The 23,683-nt window shown below is 29.3% G+C and overlaps 1 protein-coding gene across 3 annotated transcripts in view; it reads right to left on the minus strand.

Annotated features, from left to right (window-relative positions):
- The window catches only part of LOC122713085 (octopamine receptor beta-3R-like), a 102,545-nt gene that overhangs the window by 38,270 nt on the left and 40,592 nt on the right, over positions 1 to 23,683 (minus strand). The window contains exon 1 of one of the 3 annotated variants that reach the window (XM_043933225.1): positions 7,330 to 7,510. The exons of 1 other annotated variant lie outside the window; for it this stretch is intronic. The gene's annotated coding sequence lies outside the window, so the exon portion shown is untranslated. Of the gene's footprint in view, positions 1 to 7,067; positions 7,511 to 23,683 lie in introns of those variants that run through there. One more of the 3 variants, XM_043933223.1, reaches the window with a different exon arrangement.

Here is a 23,683-nt window from a genome sequence, read left to right on the forward strand (position 1 = left end):
TCGAAAACATATTAGGTGTGTCGGTAACCACTTTGAAACGCGATCGAAACTAGCAACTAGATCAAATCGATGAAGGAAAAACGAATCGAAAGAAGAATGGTCGAGTAAAATTCGAGCAAACGAGCCATATTTCTCGAATCGTTTGTTGCGAAACTCGATGTGGAAACAGGAAGAACGATAAAATGTCCACGCTTTATGGTCACGCTCTAGATAAGAGCAATATTTCTCAAATGAGTGGAAAGTAGTCAAACGAAATGAAAATCTAGAAGATAGTGGATTATACCTTTCTAGAAGATTATTTATAATCATGTATATTACAGTCATCTATTATTATTATTTATGAATTTAATGGTATTCATAAATTATAAAATATGGCGATACAAATAGAAAAATTTCCTTTCTTTTATAGGTGATATTTCCTTGTTAAGAAGTTTGAAATAAAAATAAGGCGATACAACGTATACGTCGAAACACGATAAAATGAGAGTTTATTTTATTCTCCTAAACCTGAAGAGGATATAAATGATGAAGATGGAGCGAATGAAGAGTATACTATATACTCTCAAATAATAAATCAATTTTCGCCTTTTCTCGTCAATCGATAAGACTCAAGTATTGCCACGATATTTGTAACGAAGTTTATAAATTTGAAGACAGTTTTTATCCGATATGAAAAACGAAAAGAAGAGAAAGCTGTACAATTAATTATCGATATTGGATTATATTTCTTATTTAATATTTAATAAGTAATAGTAAATCTATTTCTGCGAATCATAAGTTTTAAAATGAAAGAAAATGATGGATAAAATACTTAAATAAATTTTCAATGTATAAAACAATTAATAGCGGCATGGTTATCGAACGATAACGATAAAGTGAATACAGGAATGAAACTTTCATTCGCGTGTCTTTAGGCAAAGTGAAATATGTGACCAACTAATTCAATGGCGGACAGATAATTTCCTGGTGGAACGTGTCATTCTATTGGAAGCTTACGTATCGAGCAATCAGCCGAGTAAACGTCGATCAATTTCTCAACAAACGCTGTTTACAAGATAAATACGTCGATTGTTCTCTTCGTTTCGATCTCACGATTCATCACGATTTTCGTCTTCTTCTTCATCTCGCGAGTAACATCGAGGATTTCATAAATGTATGAAATCTCTTTCTCTTTCAAAATTCGAAATTATGCGAATATGATCGCTCGATACTTGAAACGTTAAAAATATCGAGACAAAAAAATGGATTGAAGAATATCAAGATATTAATTAATTATGAATATTTAGAAAAATATTCTGCATCCTATAATTTTTGGAAGCTCAAAATATTGAAATTAATCAAGTATAGTGTGATAGCGATGGAGTTAATATTTGAATTTTTTAATAAAAATATCAAAATATGTTCAAAATATCACCACAGAGATGTTTCATTTGTTTTATAAATAAATTTGTAATCAACTAAATAGATTATAAGAAAATATTTGGTAGTTAATGCAATATTCTGAATTATCGTAGGAAATCTCATTAACTTTGCTCGACGTAAAATTGGAGCAACCCGTTGATTTCGGGTTTATCTTGTGTCACGAGAGTAAGTACTGCATTATCAAGATTGAAAAATTGTGATAACTTTGGTGCGAGGAGGATAAGATGACGAGGCAGAAAGAGAAAATAACGGTGACACAAAATAGAGCAAGTTCAAGAGGGATGCATTTACATACTGCAATATTCATAGAGACGACATGGTGGCCGCGATCGAATGCCAACAGTCGGTGGACGTTTGCGTATGCAAATTGTTCGTGACGATGGGTGAATCTAGACGGATAAGCATGGAATTCTATGTGAAAGAACCGCATATTTTCGCCTGTGTGATCTCGATCCAACATCCAGATTCTTCACACTTTTCGAAATCATTCAGATCCCTATGAGATTATTAAATATTTGGAATTTATTTGTTTCTTTTTGCGTAAAAAAAGTTAATAGGAATTCATTGTTATTAGGAAAAAAGAACGTAATTATATAAAAAGAATAAATCAGCAAATGGGTTTGAAAGTTGTTGGATAACGTTGGATAAGATCTGAAATAATATTTCAATGAATTCGAAATATCCAGAAAGAGAATGATAAAAATACATTGGAAACATTTATGTAATCACGATTACATACGATTCTTTCGAAGAATAAACTCGTATCTCTTTAAATAAGAATAGAATAATTGACTCATCGAATGAATCGGATAAACACTTTAATTTTTGCACGAATTAAAATGCTTTTCCAACATGTGAACGATTAATTTTGACTCATCAAATATTCGACGATTCGTGATGTTACAATCAGTTATACTTATATTTATTTAATATTTTGAAAAATTTTTGTTATTTAAACAATACACATAATAAACTTCGAACAGTAATTTCAAAACGATTGAAAATTACGAATGATTAAGAGAGATTAAAAATTGAAACGATTAATTTATTAAATCATTCGTTAAATGAAAAAACTACTAATTTGAACTCGTCAAGAAATGTTTCTCAAATCTAAAAACTGACGATTCGAAAGGACCATCGAAACTATACGTAAAAATCAATTTATAAAGTTTTAATCGAGACCGAAATTATCTTGGGTACACGAAGCAGTCACCTTTAGCCTCGGCAAAAACTAACGACTCTTAATTTCCACAAAGTTCAATTATCTCCCAGCAGCATCGTTCAATTAACCAAATATCGTTCTTCCCTTGGAAACTCCTAAACGCAAACCCAAACTGCTCGTTGACCCCAAACATCATCCGACCAAAAAGCTTTTAACACGGACAACGATCTTAGAGACCTATAAAGGTCTCGGTACGAAGCTCTCGATGCTCGACCGGAACAACAGTTTCCACGATATACAGCATTACATATACAGCAAACAATAATTTTCAATTTTTTGCATCGGCGAATTACAATTAAATCTGTAGACCACATTTTAAAACGGAGATAAAATGAAATTGTAAAAAGTAAAATTTGTCGAAAATTTTTATCCTTTTCTTTGTTATTTAATTAAAAATCTAAATGGAAAAGTGATTCAAGTACAATTTTCGAATAGACAAATAAATTATTAAGAAAAATATTAAGACTTTTAATGATTAAAATAAAAAAATATCGAAGCGCGATAAATTTTTCGATAATCTGAGAAAATTGTCAACTTTGCTTCCGAGACGAAAGGGACGAACCTTGTTTTCAAGTTCAATCTAAAATTTCTATCCAACATGATGAAAGGAATGCTAAGAAGATTCCATTTAAAATTGAAACTCTCGCGATAAGAGTACAATCACTTGGAGTATCCGCTAGCAAAAATACTGATCGAGAGTGATTCGTGACTGTGAAATAAATTCACGGCTTTACACCCGGAAGGCTCGAATCGTAATAACGGTTTCCAAGGCGATTCCGGTGCGAGCGTTCGCTGTTAATGAAACGCACTCGCGGAGTCGGGCCAATAAAAAGGTTAACCATCGAGCGGCACGGATCTATTTTCTCGATAAAGTCTCTTACGTACGCGTGCCAGTTCCTGTCTATCAATGAATCACGTACCAATCCCGCGTCTTTGCACGCGTCCTTGTTCGCGATCAAACAGCGAACTTGCGGAAAAACAATGACCAGTATGCATAATTGTTAAATGTATGCTTAACTGAAAGGAAGCGTGATAGATCGTGGAAAATGCGTTTTTAGGTTTCGAAATAGAAACGAATAGAAACGAAAAATTCATTTTTCATATATGTATATGTAATATTTTAACACGTTAGATGGGGATGAATTTATTAAGTATGGTTCAATTCTCAAGAAAATATAGAAATATGTATTTTTCGCTTATTTTTAATTTGAAATGATTGCAAATTTATTTATTTATTCTATGTTTAAATAAGAAAAAAACTGAAGGACAGATTCTCGATATATGTATCAAGTTCATTAATTAAAAACATCTTTTTCTCGATACATGGTATATCGATTTGCATATCGATCGTATTAATATTTCTGTCTACGACATAAAGTTGTACGAAGAAATTTTATTATGCGTATTAATATAAAGAGAAAAAAAAAGTATGAGATTGGCTGTGAATTTACAAAGAAATAAAAGTTATTTTTTATAAATATTTATCTATTATTTTATGAATTTTTTCTGATGAAGATAAATCGATTTAATATTTTCGTTTGATATTGATATTTATACATCTCAAAAACTATTTTTAATGAATTTTATTTTATATTGCGTTTGATCAACAATTTTTTTTTATATGTTTTATTTTTTTCTTGGTTACTCAACTACTTTACTTGTTTTTGAAAAGCAGAAAAACAAAGTAAAAATTCATAGTTATTCCACCGAAAATTTATATTTTTAACGCATTTTTCACAACATTTGATCTAATTTATCGTATCGATATTTCTTTCTCAATTTGCGTTGTTGTTTTATATTATTTATTCGAATTGAAACTGCGAATAGAAATAGAATAACATTCTATTGTTCATTTTAACTGTTCATTTTGCAAAAAGATTGCATTTACGTTTTTATGTACTCGAAATAAGAAAATAATTATGAAACTAAACAAAAAGAAAATAAGTATCGATCGTTTCTTTTTCCCGCGAAGAACGAAATATTTTCCTTTATATTAAGATGTTAAATCGTAATATCGTTACATTAATAACATACACGAATAAATAATAAAATCATAATAATGTATTAATAATAAATGTTTAAATAATAATATATCACGCTTGACACCAACGCGTGAAAATAATGTATTCTTACTCGTCTCATGATATTGTGTCAATAATTTACATAAAATATAATGTCACGAAACATAATATTCTCGTTGACGTCATAATAGTGTCTAACAATAACAATTAATATATAATATCAGTGACCGTGAATAAAACGTAATCTTATTTAAAAATATTACAATATATATTTTCATCCGTATCATAATTATTTATTCATAATTTATTCACAAATCGATGAATCGAGTATAATATTGAAGAATACTTTAGCAATAATGTTATATTCTATCGATATATTTTCTTCCCCAATATGAAATTTTTCTTGGTTATCGAAAACGAAAAGAAAAAAGAGTAGAGAGAAAGAAGGAAAGAGAGAGATTTTAAAGGTTTTTATTCCGAATTTTTCGAATAAAATTAAAAAGAAGATATAAAATTTTTTTTTAATTATAAAACAACAACACTTATATTTATATTTTCTACGAAACTGATCGATATAGAGTTTAAAATCGCGCATAAGATGAAGACACGTTTCTTTTCAACCGCGTTAATATTGCGTTCCCCACCCGTGTGTTATAGAAAGAGGGTCGATTATCTTGCGTGTTGTTGGTTATTAAGCTCGCAGAACTGTCGGATATGTCTGTATAGAACGCAACATTCTTCATCGAGTTATAACTTTCGCGTTTGCTTAAGCTTCTCGTATAGGGCACGAAATGAACACGTTTCTCGGCTGAATAGCACAAAATGTTATTTTTCCTCGAGTAGCCAAGTTGAAACGACATTTTCGAATGTAATATTAAAAAATCCATTGTTCCTTGGAGAAAAATTCAGCGAGAAATTTTCACGGATGAAAATGAGAAGAGAAGAGAAATAAATTTTCTCTTTTTCGATAATCGAAGGTTTAAAAAAATCTAAGGAGATTCCCTAAAAATTGGAGATTTAATAAAGCATCGAGAGCTGTTTTATCGTTACAACTTCCGATGGATATCGCGCATTCCTCGAGATTTGCTATCAAAGTCGTTCGAATTTCTAAGATTTGCAGAAGAATCAAAAAATTCCCATAGAAATGTTGGAGAGAAATTCGAATTCACAGATACTCGAATACGATCGCACGAGATCCGTGAATTTCTCCAAGAATTTTTCTCCATGAATCGAGCGACAAACGACTGCTTTTATTATCCGCTTGCATCGGCAAAATTTTCTTTTGCTTTATGTCGCGGAAATGCATTGTCTGGTATACGAACCGGTCTATCGTATACGAGATGTTTTCCCATGCGGGAAATATTGTATGCCACGAGCGAAAATGTAATGAAAACGGGAAGAAACACTGCGAAACTGATTATTATTTCCGGAATGGATCCTCCGCCACCGACGATTTCCTTAATTTTACCAGTTCAGCATTACGAATCGTACGAACTAGTTAAAACGCTCATAGTCGAGTAGAAAAATGCGAGAAACGCTGAAATTATACGCCGTAGAGTTTAAAAGTATTTAATAAATATAAATATAGGAAATATAGAATGCAATAGAAAGTTTGTTGCGCGACCAATAATATAACGATCGATAATAATAGTAATAATTGTATTCGAAAGAAACAGATATATTTTTGTAGTTTCATGAAATACTTTTCTTCATTTTCTTTCCATTTCATTTAAATATCTTTGTATTCGATAAATGGAAAGGTATTGTCGCTGTGCGCGACACATTCTTCACTTTTTTGAATTAAAAATAGAATTTAAATCTGTAAAAAGATATTTTAAACAATTTCGAATAGTTTGCTTTTGACAACGTTTTGCGAAACACGTATTTTCGACGCGAAATAGATTAATTTGGATCAATGTCGTTGAAAGAGAGAGAGAGAAAAAAAGATAGGAGCTCGAGCAACGCAAGCGCTGTGTTGATAAAAATAATTTCAAACATTTTTACCGCTTTATCCACTTTTTATAAACTCTTGGTCATAAAAATTTCATTTTCTTGGTGAAAAATTTGCCCCTTGAGAGAAAGAAGAAGTTTTCCCCATTTATGATTTCATTTTCATAATTATGTAATGATTTTTTGGTTTAAATTCGCGAATTTTATCTCTTCGCTACACTGCCAATTGAGACATATCAAAATTTAACGCTAGAAAATTGTGCAGCAAGAGTAGAGATCATATTGTTGTTACCAGCGATATAGAGTTCTATATTTGTACACTTTCCATCGATAACATTAATTACGATAATTTCATTTCTTTTGGTAGAAAATTTTCGTTAAAATTTCGTAGACAAACTCGTAATTGTCACGAGCGATTAATGTAAAATTTTAAACCGAGATATCGGAATTACCTCCAATAAACTCAAAATTGCATCGAGCTTTGAAAATTTTCTACACTGCCCGCATTTTATATTTTTCACTCTCGAAACTTCCGCTCAATTCACACTAATTCCCCAAACATCGTTCCTCTCTCAAACATTCTTCTCACTGCTCAAACTTCGAAACTGTAACTCCCATTGGAAAATCGAAATATAGAAATCGTAGAATCGAGAATTTCTTTCATGAAAACTATTTTTTTCAACACGTTTTAAACCACTTTGAAAAACTATTTACGAGCTGTTCTCGAGACACCTTCCTCACAAACCGCCGAAACCATCGTTTCGATCGAATACGAATTTTTACTTTTTATCGAGCACACACTCGCGCGAAATAGCGGTGAAACGAATCGAAGAAACGATTTCGAGCAGTGGAAACGACACTCGAGGCGAATTTCCAACAGGCACGAGATCCACGCGACTTTAGCCGGCAAAGTAACGACTCGGACCGTTCATGTTTCACGGACGACGCCGGTAGACTGAGCGTCGCGACGTGCACAGGCGCCGGACCTCTCTCGTGCTCGCGACGTCTTTCTCTGTTGCGGCGTGCCATTCTCTCTCTCTCTCTCTCTCTCTCTCTTCCACTCTCTTCTCTTTTTCCCTCTTTTTCTAACTACCACGCTCCGTCTATTCACGAGTGTGTCGTTACGAGCTCTCCTTTAAGTTTCTTTTAAGACCCCTGAATCCTTTTTGAATCATGGACATTTTTTGCTGGTACGTCGTTATTATTATCTGTTATCTGTTGCTTGATGATATCCTTGCTATTGGATACGTGAAAATGATATATCTAGGTAAGGTATTTAAAAACATCGAATATCTAGAATATGAAAATATCTCTCTTTTTTTAAAACAAAATTTTTCTTATTAGTGTTCAGTTTTCTTAGAGAATTTTCTATTTGTTATCTATAAATTGAATCGTTAAGTAATACGTAAGAAATGTAGGAAAGTATGTATTTCAAGACAAAATATTTTTCAAGGAAAGAACACTTTATGCATATACAAAATTTAAATACATTGAAAATCATTTTGTTCGGAATTGCAAATCGATATAAATAAAATATACTAATCCCAGTAAAAGCATATAAGCTTTGCGTAATTGTGTAATTAATTCCTGTCCTGAATAATTTAATGCTAGCAAATAATATGACGGTGATTAATGTGAATCGATCGATCAAGCTTTTATTGATTCCAACATCGAGTTCAAAGAAAATGCCTCATCGATGACATAGATTCCAATATGCAATAACGTTGCCACTTGAAGTTAGATGATTCTAAACAATTTTCATTTTAGAGATTCATAAACAAATCGATGAAAGAGCTGATTACAATAACGAAATATCGATAGTTAGTGTTTTCATTAAATAAAGCTTTGTTCGTAATAATAATATAGTCTTTTGTTTCGGTAGCTAATATTATGCTAAAACCTATATTATATTTTATATTTAATATTATATTATATTATATATTATTATATCAACATACATGATTATTCAATTATAAATAAAACTATATAATAATGGGAATATAAGTGGGAAAAGGAAAAAGATAAAAGAAAATTATTTATTCCCACGCATTTTTTTTATAAAAATATACCGACATTATAAAAAGTTGGCTAACATAAATAAAATATAAATAGGCACAATTCAGCCTTGACACAAATTAATTAATTCTATAATAAATCTATAAGCAGATTTATTTAATACAAATTTCCCTTTATATCCAATAAACGAATAGAAAAGTTAAAAAAAAAAAAAAAACTATTAGTTCATTTTTGACCAACATTGGCCAGACGGATAAATTATCGTCGTCTCAACGATTTTAAGACGATAGTTCTCCATTTATCAGAGTATATCCTCCCCTTTCGTACCTCGTATTTTCCACGAGAGTTCGGATTGTTGTTGTTACTTTTCGACGACGACGTTCGCCGTACGACAATCATTTCCTTGACGACCAAAGGGAATAAGAACGTATCAAGAAACCGATCGCGTCTACCCATGGGAGTAACGTACCATTTAGACGTCGAAAATTCTGTCTCGTTCCCCGGCTTACGCGACACGTGGTCTCGACGTTTTATTACTCGTGCCGTAAACCGGGTATCGACCTCGTCCACCTATCTATTGCGAGTTTACTTTTAAGGGTTGTTAACGTTTGGAGAAGATTTTTCGATGAAACGTTTAATTGTTATATTGGATAATGTTTAATTAATGTTTAATTGTTATATTGGATAGAATCTGTAAAATAATTTGACGATATAAAATTGGACGGGAATAGATTGTTTTATGATGAATAATGTGATGTGTAACGTAAGTGTTATTTCATAAAAGATACAAGAATAGTAAGTAATAGTTGAAAAATACAGAAATGATTGTTTCTATGGAAGAATTGTACAATAAACGTAATATGGATTAATATATTCGGGGAATATCTTTGGAGAGTTGATTATAGAGGCCAAAACGAACACGAAAGTTGATATACTTGGTTGAGCTTTATTTATTAAGTTATTTAAGTAAGTAATTTAAGTTTGAGTTGGATGAAGCGATAATGGAGACAGAGGGAGACAGCTGACGAAGATAGAAGATCTTTCTTATAAATTTTGTTTTATAATTATAAAAGAAAACTTACGAAACGTAATAAAAAAAAATCACAGAATTTTAATTAAATCACGAAGAAAAAATGCACATCGCGTGCACTTATCCATCTTAATAATTGCATCGCAAAAATCTAAGATGATGTCAAGATTTAATTTTTTGATGATAATTCAAAGATGAAACGATTTATATTTTTCTATTATTTGGATACAATTATTTTAACGAGATTTGAAGATATGATAAGAAAATTGAGAGATTAAGGAACGATAACAAATTTATACGTATTTAATACAATTGAAAGATTTGGTTTAATTTGGTTGTGTGTTTAAATAAAGATTAACATAATCGAACAAAAGTAAGCAGCAATTAATAAAATGCTCTTAACGTAAGAGGATTAACGTTCGTGTGAATGAAATAGTTCGTACTTACGTATCTGAAATCATTTATGAGCATAGTATATTACTGTTTGGAAATACTATTTATCTCTCGACTAAAGAAATATTCTTCGTTTAAATCCAATTCAATGAATTCATGCAGAACAAATATTTCGTAACAAATATTTTTTAATTCGTCTATTTATATATAATAATATATAATTCTAAAACAGAAAATAACTTGATTCTTCTCTTTTCAGAAGCGTAGATATAATAAATATTTGAAATGCTCGCATAAATTTTCTAGTTATACATGATAATAGTTTTTATGAATAATACTTTATATATAAATAAAATGAAAAATTAATAGCAAATAGAATAATACATAAAATAATAAAATGTACCAATTGTATTAAGATTTTTGTAATCGTTTATTAAAAATAGAAATGCAAAACAAAATTTAAAATATTTCAAATATTTATTCCAAGAATGTTTTGCATATAATATATTTTAAAACAGAATAGAAATGGAATAGAGATACAGAGTTGAGGTACAGAGTTGCAAGAAATCACACTAGCATTTCATAAACGTTTTAATGAGAAAATAGTGCATATGGTGCAAACGATTGACCTAGTTTTTAACAGAATGGATATTTATTGAAATTTTGTATGTTTTCCTTAACCTAGTGAAGTGTCCTTCTGGAAGAAAGATCTGAATCTGAAATGATTAGTCGATAAATTTATTAATTTGATCAAGATATTTAATAAGTATCCTTTATAACAAAATATCGAATGAAATTTATTAAAACGAATACATTGAAGAAGATTCGTCATAGTTTAATAAAATTTATTCGTAATTATACAATATAAAAATGAAGATAAAACAAAAATGAAGATATATAAGAAATATTTTTAAAAGAACAAATACGTGTTTTTAAGTTGTTTAAAAAGAAACATTGATATTTCACTCGAACTAATAATGTATCGATAGCAAACAAATCATAATCTTTAATCAAAGTGAAACGAATCAATCGAATGTCAGACACTTATAATTTTTACCTTTCATCCTTACTTCTTAGAATGCAATAAAGAAATAATTCTATGGACAGAGGGGTATTTGAAGACAAACGTATTTTTATGATTTTGACAAATAATAGCAAAGAACATTGTTGAAAAGATTACGAGTGATCGGGCCTTGAGAGAATTCCAAGTTCCTCTTAATCTGTACTTGGATCGCATTGTAGCGAGACAAGCTGGCGGCTCTGTATCGATGCCTGTGAGCATTTTAAAGATTTTGCTGGCAGAATTTAATCAAATCGATGAAATGGAAATAATAAAATGAGCATTCTTTTAAAGTAATTCTTTTTAATAAAGAATAAATATTTCGTTGATTTTTACATGTTTTAATTAGTTTTAATTTTTAGGTTTTTAGTTTAATTGTGCAGGTTATGAATAACATTTATTTACATCTAATTATATTAATTTAGATAAGATTTTGTTCAGTTACGAAAAATATTTAGAAAACAATAAATAAATTAGATATATTGCAATACATTTTCTAAATTATACAGGATACGTGGAAACATTGATATAGTTAAAATCTAAGAAAAACTAATACAAACAATAATGATATTATTACAGTCCATAAAATAGTTTTTCAAATAGAATTGTTGTATGTCATAACAGACATGTGATATCAACAGACATGTATGCGATCGAATTCTGCAATATTCATGAAATTGACCGAGAAAAAGTCTTTCAGATTGGTTACTTGTTGAAAGAATTTTAGATCGAGTCTATTCGAATAGCGAATCGCAATTGAATCGATCGAGAGACTCTTCTAAATGTATTATATTCTTAGAAGAAGAACTTTGTTCAAGAGATATAACTGCTATATTAGACCTATATTACACGATAAGTCCGAGAATCTCTTATTTTGCGAGTTGATTAGAAAAGTTTTGTAGATATTTTATCAGAAATGAAGTGTTTGCCAATCATATGTAATATCTAGCAAATCGTAGCAAATAAATAGTTAAGAAAAAGTGATTGAAGATATTTTTTATTTTAAATAATGTTAAAGTAAATAGATTAAAAAAGAAAAGAATATTTGGAAACATTCATCGAAGAATATAACAAAATTTAATCTACTATTTCAATTGTCTAATTTCCAAAATCTTCTTATTGATAATCAATAATATTCATCAAGTGATATAACTCAACTTCAACGGAGTTACTAAACTTTATTTCCTTTCGCAAAAATCTTCTCCCTCTACCAAAGGGAAGAAAAAAAAAAAGTTACTTAGGTGTGAAAATTCGATAGAAGACAATAAAAAATTGGATAAAAGTTGTAACTCTCGGCCTGAAATCAACTGGAAGAAAAAAAAGTTGGAAACCTTTTCTTCTCAAGTTAGAAGTTCGCTCAAGTAGTACAAGTTGCCTTCAGGTTGTCCAATGCATCGGAAGTGTCGTAATTCTCGGCGGGATCAACCGGGAGGAAAAGTCTTGGAGATGCACTGCTTGCACGGGTGGAAACTTTTTCTTATGTAGTATAACCCGATTCTGTAATAGACCACACACCCGGCTCCAACTTCAGAATAGAAGAAGTTTTTAATTGCAGCCATTGTTCGCCACGATGTTTCTACCGGTAACAAGTTTCTCAGTCTATGGACCAACTTTCTATCTTCTCTTTCGCTTTTTATTTCGTTCGAGCAGAAATTGGAAAGTGGAATTGAAACAGGAATTTTCTATCTTGTTTTTTTTTTTTTTTTTTTTTTTTTTAACCACTTCAATTTTAAATATTCGTTATTTAAACTCGTAAGAACCGTTGTTCTTTAAAAGCCTTCGATGTATTTTTCTTCTTCTTTTAATTTCGACTTTAAAAACGTGAAATATGTTAAATTAAATGGTCGTGATTTTTGGCCAAAGATTGTGGAACAGTCGAAATCGATCAAAAACTTGAATAGCTTCGATCCTTCTTTTCCATCTTTCATATATCTTTTCAATAATTATATCGAATAAATAAAAATTACACGATTTCTGACAAAGTTACAATGTCAAAACCTGTTATGATATAATGATGATTATATGCAATAAAACTTATTGCTCGACGGCAAGTCATCACAAACACTTCGTTCAATCACGAAAAATCATAACACGTGGTCAATCGGACGTGGTTAATGATTTCTTCCAGACAAAAGCGTGAAAGTGGAGCATCATTCGCGACTACCGAACACGAGATAACGATGCCACTTTTACGGAGACAATGAATGCAAGACAAGATCCGCGAAGGTATCCTTGATTAATGGCCACGATAACACTGACAATGAGAACGATCGATTCGAATTGTCTGCGCGTGCAACTGGAACGAGTTCAACCTCTGAGGAGATCAAACGAACCAGATTATTCCGTTTGAGAATTAAAAAAAAAAAGAATTAAAGGCACCGCTCGAAGAAAGCCTCATCGCGACTCTTGTGAAATGGAAACTGAATTGTATCCGAGATAAGGCGTTTATTACGAGAATTTCAAGAAATTTAGCGGTAATGTACCAAGTTCAAGATAATGAATGAAATGTATGCTATTTTGAGAACTCGAATACTTTAACGAAGATTGTAATATTGTGATACTATTGCAATTTACGGAGGAATATCATCACATTTCTTGTATCATATTTATCGTCGAAGAGGAATATTTATTAATACGACAAATGTTGTGACGTACAAGTGTTATTGTGCATTATAAAATTTACATAAACAAACGTAATTTACATAAAAACGTGTAATGCACGTGATATGCAAAAAGATAAAAGAATTTCTGCAATTTTGATATGATATTTGATAATTTAATAGTATAACTATTAAAAAATGCATATTTACAGAAGATGATAATACATTTGTGGATTGTGGTGTTGGTTGGAACTTATTTATTAAGTTATAAACAATTCAAGTTTGCGTTAGATGAAACGAGATAGAGTGAAGTGACAGAGTCATCTTCTTCAATGCAAACTTAAATTGCTTATAACTTAATAAATAAGTCTGAACCAACTAGAATAGAGATACTCTCCAGAGATGTCCTACGAATATATTAACCTGTACGTATATTAATATATTTGTTAATATATAAAATTATATATAAAATAATATAAAAAAAAAAGAATAAGCCAAAAAATTTCTAATTCAATTTATTTTTTAATATCGTATAATAATAATAATAATTATTATTATAATTTCCAGGGATCGTTTTTCATTCAGATAATCCACACGACTTATATTACGAACACGGCTTGAAAAGCAATGCTGGATCAGGTCAAGAGAAAGTGTGCGATCGAACTCGGTCAAGTTGATATTTTTCGAAATGAAAAAGGGTGGTTTGGAAGTATAATTGGAAATGAGACACGTCAGATAAAGTGGTTTACTATATCGATGGACATCCGATCCTCGTTTATTAATTTTCTTGAAATTTTTTTTAGGTATTATCAATCTTTAATATGATTGGAAATCTTGACAAACTAGTAAGTTTGTACAAGTTGAAAAAGTATAAGAATATGAAGTAAATTTTAAACTTTAATAGATATTTGTTTGAAAATCTCTGAAGAGACAGAAGAATATGAAGTGACGTCAAGATATTTGTAAAAAATTAATATTACAATATAATGTGTTATAACATTACGGATGAATACGAGATTTTTAAACATAAAAATAAAAGGAAACAAAAATTCCAAAAGAATGGTGAATAAATTCTCAATAACGTCAAATTATATTACGTCATGATTTTACTATTTTCTAAACATTTTCAAAAATTCATATTCAATAAGCATATGAATATTTAAACGTTCATGTGTAAATAAATAAATTATAAAATACGAAAATGTTCACTCGATTTTAAAAATTTTAAAATTTGAACTCGTAAAACTTAAAAAAAAAAATTGTACAGATATTTATATTTGAATTAACATTCTCAATAATAAATCAATCAACGATAAAAAATAAATAAAATAATAATATTGCAACGAGCAAATTCTCAACAATTACAACAAAAAAGATATTTAAATTGACATTGAAATATAAAAGTTGAATAAAAAAAATTTACAAATCTTCTAATATATTTTATTAACATAATTATAGTGCTTCAAGAAATTTGCAGAAAAACATTAAATATTCTTTCCAAAATTCAACAAGCATATTTTTCATTACCATCGTATTTAAACTATGAATTCATATCCATTTTCACTAACTTTCGTAAGTTGCTCTCTCAGAATCATTTCAAATTAATTTCCTTTATCGCGTTGAGAGTGATATATTTTATATTTTTAAATAATCAATGCAGTATCTTCTTACGAGAAATTCTTCTTTCCAGATCTTTAAATAGAATTTTAAATAGAAGATTTTGAAAAATGGATTTACACCCTATTATTCATCATGTATCTATCAAAATATCAAGAGCAAATTCTTTTCGCGAAGGTCATCACTGATTATCACTTTTTCCTGATATTCATCGCTCCTCGATCATCCATCTATCCTTGTACTTACTGTGTCAAGTTCATCTGTATGCCAATCGATAAGTCGCGAACTCTCTTATCTCGTTTTCATCCTTTTAACACTTTATTCCTGATAATCTTTGTATCTTTTATTCTATTTTCTTTTAAGCTCTTTCGTTTTTTAACTAAAAAATAGATGAAGGATCCGAGGAAAGATACTTTATCTTCAAGTATATAATACATGTTTTAATAGTTGAAAAGATTTTTAATAGATAATGAATAGTGGTTGAAAAAAAAATAAAAAAATGAAAAAAAAAAAAAAGGAAATTTCTCAACGTATACAACTTTTAATTGGAGGAAAATTGGTAGATGCATTAGAAAGTTTTAGAATTGTTCTATTATATTCAAGTTAGGTTCGTTAAAAGTTAGAAAATAGATTAAAGTGAATATTTTGGTTGTTTCGATTTGCCACCATGGTCATTAATAATAAGTTTTCGAATTAATGATTAAAAAATACTAATGCAAATGATTGAATAATAATTGATATCTTTTCTTTTATTTTTTTCATCTTAAAAAATATCCAAAGGGGATGAAAATTATGAAGCGGGATATGAAAAGCATCGCAATAAAAAAGAAGAAGCTCGAACGAAAAATAATTGTTTGAGTTATTAAAGAAGTGCAAATGCTTAGAATATGATTTTTTAAAACTGGAAAAAATGAAAAATACAAAACATTTAGAGATAAAATTTCTTTGTGAATACTTAAACCATGCAGATTTTTAATCTCTATCACTGTAATAAATGTATCTTCTCGTAAAAGAGACGAAAAAAGGCAATTAAAAGTTAAAATTAATCCTGTCAAAGAAGCTTCAACACGCGCATTCGACCACTCAACATTCAACTTAAGTACGTAAATCTCTTTCTATTTCCATGAATTTTTTCCGCTACTCAAAAAATATCTTTCACAAATAATTTTATTCTTTCTTTATAAGTTTGTTAGAATTAATAATCTGTTTAAGAATATATTCTTATGTAGAGTGTTAATATATTCATAGAATACCTTTGAAGGATCTATTCTATAGACCGAAACAAATAAAAATTGCATTATTGTTGCACTCTGTTTTCGTCTCGCTTCATCTAAAGCGAATTTAAATTCCTTCTATCTCGATAAATAAAAATCAATTATTTTTAATCTCTAAAATCTCCAACGGTATTTTATAAATAATTAATACTCTGTATAATTTTACCAATCAGATATTAATTTAAATTTTATATAATCCTTTGTACGTGAAATAATAATATTATTATCGTTAAATAATTTTATTTAAAAACTGTAGATTATCGTACCAACAAAAAATATTTTAAACGTCGTAATTTATCTTGCCTCGCTAATTTATTAAACTCAAAGTTAATGCAACAATAATTAAAAAGTTTTTTTATCAAATTATTTTGAGGATTATTTAAAAAAAGATTATAAAATTGTGAATATATTTAAATTGAACGTCAACGAGGTATATTATAAAATCAAAAAAATTCTGCATAATCCTCGAAGCAACGCCTGTCAGGAACGTCATAAATAACGAGCATGTTTCCATAAATAATCGAGCAGACAGAAAGTAAGAAATGTAGCGGTCCCAATATCGCATCAGTCTCGCGAAAATGCAGTTTTCCAGTTATAAAATGCACATGTTCTCACTACACGCAATGGATAATATATACATATATTCTCGTAGAAATATCCATAGAAATTTATTTTATTTATGGCCACGTCCATTGTACTTGTTGTTACAGAACTTTATCGAATATTTCGCACGAATGGATTTCCGTGAATTTCTGTTACGATCCAGAAATCTGCCTACATAATAACGTGAATTTCACGATCGTGAAAAAGTGTTGTGATCGAATGATGGTGGATTAAGATGAACACGTCACGTATAAAGTTTCGAAAGTGGAATAATATTCTCGTTTAGATTTTCTTTAATCTCGGTTAAGGGTGTTTTCGTTGACGATAAGTCGTTTGACGTAGATCAACGCTGATGAACACTCGAATGGTTCGATGAATATTGCCAATATAACACAAGGTATAGGAAGATAAATCTAATTGTTGTAAGAGTTGAACCTTTGAGTACCTTTGGTATCTATTACGTATTTATAGATAACGTGCTGCATTTATACTGCTTAAATAAGCACACGACTACACGATTTGGATTAAATATACATAGATTAAAATAGATATGCTAAATTCGTAAGGAAATCGAAATAAAATAAGCGATGTAGATGATATTTCGAAATTAAAAATTTAGTAAAATTTTTCGGCAATACTAGACGCTTTTAAAAATTAAAATTTTAAAGCAGAGGATTTTTGTATTTTTTATCAGAAAGCAAAAGATCGAGAAGACAGAAATATATTTTAGGTCGACAAAATTGGATGACAGGATAAAACCAGCTGGCTGAATGGTGATTCCTTTCACTCCTTTCATATGAAGCAACAGCTTATCGTCATCGTATCTACAATTCTAATGTAAAAGGTATTGCATTTGCTTTGGGTAAGTTTGATGTTTAAATTTATCGATTAATTATTATTTCACTTCAATTTTTATTATTATTATTATTATTATTATTAACCCTCTCGTTTATTTGATGAAGAAATTCTCATAATGTCCAATTGTTCGTTTTATCGCGATTTAAAAAATGAAATAAAAATTAAATTTAAATTATTCCAAATTACACGAGAAAATTGCACATTCCTCCATTTCATATTTGCAACATTTATCTTACTTTTGTTAAACATAAATTTTTTTTAAAACCATTCTTCGTAACAAAAACGGAAGTACAATATAAATTTACATATGTATATTAATAATGAAAAATCTGCTTTTATTTTTAACTCTTTCAAAGTGGAAACACGTCCGTTTAATTATTTTACTCTACTCCCGATAAAATAAAAATTTTTCATCAAAAATAAATGTGCAAAAATAAATGTTTCGATAATTACACACATTCATTCTACAATTTCTTCTTTGAAACAGGAAAGATAACGATGATTCTTACTAATTAATTGTAACTTTAAAGAGTTTCATTTGATCCTTAGTTTTTCATAATTTCATTCGTTTTAAAGATTTTTCTTTTATTTTCACTTTTATGAAGAAAACCAAAATAAATAAAAGTGGAGTATCGTTATAAATTGATTAATTAATAAATATAAAATTAAATCGAACGAGTGTTCTAAAATTATTTAATTTCATTAAATTTGATATGATACGTTGTTCCATTTATACTTCTATTTATCTGTGATATAATACGAAACATCGTATGACTCGAGAGACAAACTCTGATATTTGTGAGGCAACGTATCTTCACTATACAGGTATACAAAAAGATACATATTAATATATTCATAAATGAATCGATTCTAGAGAGGTCAAAGTAAACACAAAAGTTTTACATGCAAAAGTGTCGATCGAGGTTTATTTATTAAGTTTTAAGCAATTTAAATTTTTGTTAGACTAAGCGAAATTGAACGAATAGATAGAAAGAGACAGCTCTGATTTATAGGTAAAATAATTTTTATTTCTAAGACAGTTAACAGTTAAATTTCCCGATTAAAGCAATTTAAACAACAATTAAATATCTCATCGTTTCTCCATTATTTGCAATTTAAACGAAATTTCACTTTCAAGATAGAATAAAGATGCTTATATATTTATAAAAAGAAAAAAAGAGAAGCTCAATACCTGCAACATTTAATCCCTTTTATTTTCCATCATCAATTCATTCAAAATACAAATTCAGTTTCACGAGACAAGGATACCCGTTTATGATCGCTGCTTTGACGAAACAATCAGGTATTAGAGGGCTTTTGGGCGCAAATAATGTGTACAGAGAATCGTGTATGCGTGGTGATCACTGGATAATGATGATCCGATAAATTGCGCTAATATTCCTCTCGATTGATAGACTCCAGATCACAATACGCTTCAAACCGGGCGAAATTATGCTCGATACACGATTCACTGATCTCTGTCTTCGAACGGATGAACGAAAGTTAATCACGTACAGATGATCGATCACTCGAAACTCCACGATTCATGCCAGATTCATAAAACATGGAGTAGCTGTCGAAAATTTCCGGACAGTTCGATAGTTCTCTCATCGTTCTAATTTCGTAAAAATTGATTTTGCAATTGATCGTGAAACGGTTGGAAGAAATCAATAATTATCCAATATTATCGATAATCTTGTTTAGATATTTAAGATTAAATATTTCGAGATTGAGCAATAGATCCAGCGATTTTCATCGTCAATCATTGTTAATTCTTTATGGCAATATTATATATATTGTTATGAAAAGGATTTGTATCTGACGAGTTTGATAATTTCTTTTTCTTCAAATATCGTAGCTGCGTTTTTGTTCCAATCTTCAATCTTATTCCATGAAATATCTAAAGCTAGATAGAAGTTTTACTTATATTTTATCTATTATTATTATTATTATATATTATATTAGGACTAGAATGATTTCCTTTTTCTTTCTTCCTTTCTTTTATAAAAAAAATTTTATTATTAAATTTAAATTCAAAGTTTAACAGATGTCAATTATACAAATACTATGTACGAAATTAAAAATTATTTATCAACGAAATTTATTCGTTTGTTTATACGAATATCGATAATTTATAAATAATTTAATCTTAATAATTATGTACCCTAGATAGATAATATTATGGATTTAACTTTGATGGATCAATTCGTACTAGAATTGACAATGTATCCTTCTATTACTCGTCCAATCGAATCTTGTTTGATCGAATCATTGAAACGCGTAATTAGAAACCAATCGATGAACGACAGAATCAACGTTCAGAACTAATACGCCAGAACTGCTCATTAACTACAATGTGATCTTGTAATTCCCTAGATCGACAACGAGGATAAAAATACCATTCAAACTGAAGGAACGAAGAATTTTTAATCTATTTTTTTTTTTTCGATTTCAATAATTTACGCGATGATCAAACTATCTTACTCGAATACGAACATCCATAGGGTAAAGAGATTTTGTCTCCAAATATAATTTTATCGTATGCAGTTTATTCGTAGAACAATTTCATCTTGCAATTTACTTTACAATTTACTTTACAATTTACTTGCGATGGACATTCGTCTATTTCCACATTTCATGCTATGCAAGGAGATTTTGTTTTTGAATCGAATTGTCAATTTAGGATTCAATGTGGGCGATTCTCGTTAATTCTGCAATCGAAAGTTTGTGCAAAGGTTATTTCTTTAAATGATAGTTTGTTTGTGTTAACTAGCTATACACGATGTTTATACGCTCATGGAATTTTTGGAGGATCGATTCTATAGGTTAAGCAAACATTTTTGATATACAAAATGTCCATCTTTCAAAAATATTATTCGAGATATAGGATCGAAATCAATTTAAAAAAATCAGTGGCTTGATTCACGAAGAAATACGTAAAATCTCGAAAATATTTCTCGAAAAATATAAATATAAGACTTATTAATTATGAATTAAACCAATTTGCTCTTCATTTAACAGGATCATCAAATCCTTTAGGATCAAATTATAACAATTATAAAATTACATTTCATCCATACTTTTCTATTAAAGATTTATTAGGATTTTATCTAATTTTATTAATTTTTATATTAATTAATCTTCAATATCCATACTATTTAGGTGATCCAGATAACTTTAAAATTGCAAATCCCATAAATACTCCAACTCACATTAAACCTGAATGATATTTTTTATTTGCATATTCAATTTTACGAGCAATCCCAAATAAATTAGGAGGAGTAATTGGATTAGTAATATCAATCCTAATTTTATATATCACTATTCTTTATAAAAATAATTTAATAAATAATAAATTCAATCTATTAAATAAAATTTATTATTGATTTTTTTTTAATAATTTTATTATATTAACATGATTAGGAAAACAATTAATTGAATATCCATTTACAAATATTAATATAATTTTTACAACAACCTATTTTTTATATTTTTTCTTAATATTTTATTCAAGAAAAATATGAGATAAAATAATTTGAAATTCATATAAATAATTTTTTTAAATTTTAAAGTTAATGAACTTGACTTATTAATTATGAATTAAACAAAACCAATTAAAGTAAAAATCGTGTACAACAAAATATAAGTCCTTTTACATAGAGTTCCGTTGTCTTCTACTTAAGCGATAATCGAAACAATTAGTTAAATACATATATGTAAGAAGGTGGCCTCCCTAAACCTTTAATTAAACATCGAAACCCTAATAATAGACGCGACGTTACGTTATTCATCGTGCCGTTTGGCTAATTTTGGCCAACTTCCGCTCAATCGATGATATACCCTACTCTGGAGTAGATTGTAACTATGCACGATTTGCAATCGTGTTGAGAATTTCTAATTATAAACTTGCAAGGTTGTGCACACCGTTTTCGATTCCTTTCGTGTTTCATGCGAGCTAATTTGTTTAAACTCTCTTACCTCTTTCGTCCCCATATTTTTGATACTCGTTGATTGAGCTGTTTAAAATTATATTTAAATATTTGCATATTTTTATATTTTTCTTTAATATATCGCAATTATTATCGTTTAATAATTTCAATGTTCAATCATGTTCAGCAGGAATTCTGTTTCAATGATTTGCAATTATGTAGTTTTCTTAAGAACGAGTTGATATTATCGTAACTTGATGTTAACGATGCTGGTATTTTTATTCACGTTATAGGTCATTGATCACCAATATGGATTTATGTATAAAGCTCAGATCAATAAGTCACTCATATGATTATATAAAAATATCGACAAATATTTGAATATACATCTTTTATCTTGGGAAATTTAATTAATCTGAAAAACTTGATTTTAATTAAAGCATGGAGTATTATTTTTTCTTTTAAATGCAATCATACTTTGAAATCTTAATATTTTAAAATCTTTGTGAAACAACTTTATCTGAGAATATTTCAGCAACATAACAGGGAATTAAGATTTGACATTTTACATATTTGTTCTTTGTATCGTAAGATTAAAAATGTACAATTAAAAACACGAGAAAAACATTCGAAACTTCGAAGAATTCGAAATAATAATAACGTTATAATTTGTATCATAATGTTTCTGTTTCACTTTCATTTAAATACTATTCAAATAAACACAGGATTATTATTAATTAAAACTTTTGAATATTTATTCCGAATACTAGATAGGATTCGATATTATTATGAATATTCAAATGAAACGCTCTCGTTGTGGCATTGTTTTTCGTTTTTTCCAAAGCTTATTTATCACTTCTTTAAGACCAATAAATTAAACATTGCAAATTAAACATTTCAAATATTTAAAATAAATTACTGTAAAGAAACTCTAACAAGATGATTGCAATCGAAGGAACTCGCCTATGATATTTATTATACGATACGCCCAATATTTCCTCTAATCAGAATACAAGACTCATCTATTTATTACTTCGTTAAAAAATATAATATAATATAATATAATATGTACATGTATTACTTTTTATCGTATCTCATCAAATTATATTCATAAAACTTAAATTATCAATCTCAATATCATTCACAATTCTCGACATGCTAAATCTTCCGCTAATGATCACAAACTTTATTCTTCCTTGGTAGCTTCATACATTAACATTATTTTCATCGATAAACTTCTGCTCGCGAATAGTATCGTCCTTATTAGCATGTAATTAAATATGGATCAAGAACACGTTTCCACCACGACCGACTGATATAGAAACAAAAACATCGTGATACAGAAAGGAGATATCGTGCCCGCTTCATCCCAAACAAACGAAACTTCTCTCAGAAATCAATCCTTGACGAATTCAATAACGAGAGGGTGGCCTCGTGGTTTAGGCCGATTGCCGCAAATGCATGCCTACAGATTTATCATTTTCGTTCGGGACATTTCGCTTTCTCCCACTATCGATTCGTTAAGCGGCTCGTAAGGAAGAGCAAAGCAACCTTAAAGGCGCACGCTCAATGCCGCTAACCTATTTACCTATGTAGGAAAGAGCACGGCTGACTCATTCCTCATCGATCGGTGTGCACGTGTATTTTGAAAGAGGCCGGGATTCTTTTCGAATTTTTCCTTTTTTTTT

Source organism: Apis laboriosa, unplaced genomic scaffold, assembly GCF_014066325.1.
Source record: "Apis laboriosa isolate Shangri-la unplaced genomic scaffold, ASM1406632v1 scaffold229_cov158, whole genome shotgun sequence".
In the NCBI taxonomy this organism is placed as follows: domain Eukaryota; kingdom Metazoa; phylum Arthropoda; class Insecta; order Hymenoptera; family Apidae; genus Apis; species Apis laboriosa.